Raw genomic sequence first — 2820 nt, forward strand, 5'->3', positions numbered from 1 at the left:
TGTGAACTTCCATCATAAAGGGGAAGACTAAACCCAACTGGTGCTGATTGGAAGTTTTTGAAGAAGGAATACGGGGACCATCCCAAAAACTTTGAGAGTCAGAGGAGGGCTGTGAGGAGATGGCTAGACACCATAGGTACTTCGCACTTTGGTGCAGGTGGATGGGCATTCGAGGCATGGGTGGTAAGTCTACTTCTTCTCATTTAATTTATTGTTCTATTTGTTTTATTACATATTGACCATTGAAATAGATGCTAAAGGGAAAGGCATTGGTGCAATATTGAAGCATCCCCATGGAGTCATTGATTGCTTTTAAGAGTGGGAATTTGGATGCCAAGAAGCTCACTTTTCATATATATGACCAAGAGATGCTAGCCATACTCCATGCCATTGAAAAGTGGCATCATTATGTTTATGGTAGCCACTTTAAGGTGAGGACTAACCATAAAACACTCAATCATTTTTCATCCCAAATTAGTCTCTCTCCTAAGAAAAGGAGGTGGATTTCTATCATACAAAAGTATCACTTTGACATTGAGTAAAATCATGGAAGGAGAATATTGTGGCAAATTCACTATCTAGGATGTGGGCATGTGCCCTTAGATTCATGGAATACAAGTAGAATATCTTTCAAACCCTAAGGTTTCTATCATTTTCTAGGACCTAAAAAGTCCCCCTATGAAGACGATCCCAATTAGAAAACTATATAATAGCTTTTTATGGTATATGTATATGACTATTTAAGACCTACAAAAGAGTGAAGTAGAGCTCTATGTGGAAGGAAGTATACAAGTTGCACAAAGTTGTAGGCCTTGCCAACAAAATAGGTAGTTGAATCTTAGACCAGTAGATTTTCTTCAGCCTCTATCCATTCTCAAGCGTAAGTGGGCCCACATTTCAATGGACTTCATAACTAGTCTACCTATGATAGCTAGGGGCTAGAACATTCTCTTTGTGCTTGTGGATAGGGCTCACAAAGGAAACATGCTTTATACCCATAAAGACACAATATTCAGCCTCTATGGTAGCTTCTCATTTTGTGGAAAATTTAATCAAATTACATGGTCTGCCATAGGAAATAGTGAGTGATAGAGACACTAATGGGCCGTTTTTGTTGAGAATTTTTCAAGACACTAGGGACACCCCTCACTCCAAGTACTACTTTCCACCCTCAAACTAATGTCCAGTCTAAAAGGGTCAATAGGCAGTTGGAGGAGTACCTTAGACATTTTTAACATTTAGACCACATGGGCCAAATGGCTATGTTTTTATACAACACCAAGCATGCCTCCATAGGGATGATCTCATTTGAGGCCATTTATGGGTAGAAGGTCCTTGATCCATGGATAACCAACAAGCCATTGATAATTTGGCATACATGGAAGTCTTACTTTTAGCAATGGAAGGACCACCTAGTTAAAACCCAAGCATGCAAGAAGGCATATGTTGATGGTCATATGAGGGATCTTGCTTTTAAATAAGTGGATTATGCTCGGCTTATATCTTCCTCATGCTTCATAAGTCTAGATATGCTTCATTGAAAGGGAACACCTTATTGTGTTCTCCTCTAAGGACCCCTCATACTCTGCACTTCTTTAGTCATCCCTCCTTAATTGCTAGAGTGCCAATGCTCTCTCTCTCTCTCTCTCTCTCTCTCTCTCTCTCTCTCTCTCTCTCTCTCTCTACGTGTGTGTGTGTGCGCGCACGCGTGCACATACGTGCTTGCCTTGGTTGTGGCATCAATTTCTTATGTACCAAGAATGTCAGTAAGGGGCCACATATCCATTGTGCCTGAATTACTGTGTCAATTAATAGGAGGGTTGAGTTGCAAAACAATTTAATATGATATATCAAGGGTTAGGGCCATCAAGAGAAAAATGTCATATCTACTTGTACATAGAAGCATCAAACAAAGAATTTTTCAAGTGCGTAGGCATCATTTTAGGTATACACACACATATGTCAAAGACTATGGTACCATGCATTATTATTGAGGTAGAATGCGTAACTAGAGAATCCCAGGGGGCATCTCTAAGAAATATGTAAGATAGCACGTGCAATCAATGAAAGGGGTTTATATTTTTATGAAGTTACAAAAAATATACATACATAAGGGGTTTTTTAATTCTAAAAGTGAAAATTTTCATACATAAGGGACACTTTAATCATCTCACAGTTTACAGAAGGGGTATGTATAGGTTATAAAAATCCATAGGTAGGGGTTTTGTTTAATACCCCTTAATCGCACGTGCTGCTATATAGGGTTTTTATGATAGATTATATTTTTGTAGATGAACTTCGCCATGCTCCAAGCCAAAATGTTGCTCATTGCCTTGGCATTTGTGCACTGGGTTGTATATATATCCCATGGTGACAATGATGTACTTGCTTGTTTTGTGTTGGTTGTATTGTTTGAAGGGTACCATGAAGTCTAGTCCCAATGTTAAAATTCTTCCCATGGTTCACTCGGGTTTAGTGGCATATGATGCTATGCAAGAATATCCCCATTCTTTGTTGGTACGCATCTCACTTGGCACACCATGAATGGGCATCCTTTAACAAGGTGATCTACCACATCCATCCTTGAGGACTATCCTTGCTATTGTAACTTCTCCACTCAAGTGTCCTCTAGTGAGCCATGTTGTGCATTGATGAGCACAACTGCTGATTCATGTGGGAGGAACCATCTCCATAGTATCTTGTATGTACCTTAGTGATAGAGCTATCCTTCGATCAAGATGTACCTCCAAGAACGTTAACCTAAGGAATTGGACCCTCAATTTGAATATGATGAGGAATATCCTATGTAGATCTTACAAT

The sequence above is a fragment of the Dipteris shenzhenensis genome, chromosome 27 (genome assembly GCF_047967505.1).
Source record: "Dipteris shenzhenensis isolate YYH24624 ecotype China chromosome 27, Dip_SZ_1.0, whole genome shotgun sequence".
NCBI classification, from domain to species: domain Eukaryota; kingdom Viridiplantae; phylum Streptophyta; class Polypodiopsida; order Gleicheniales; family Dipteridaceae; genus Dipteris; species Dipteris shenzhenensis.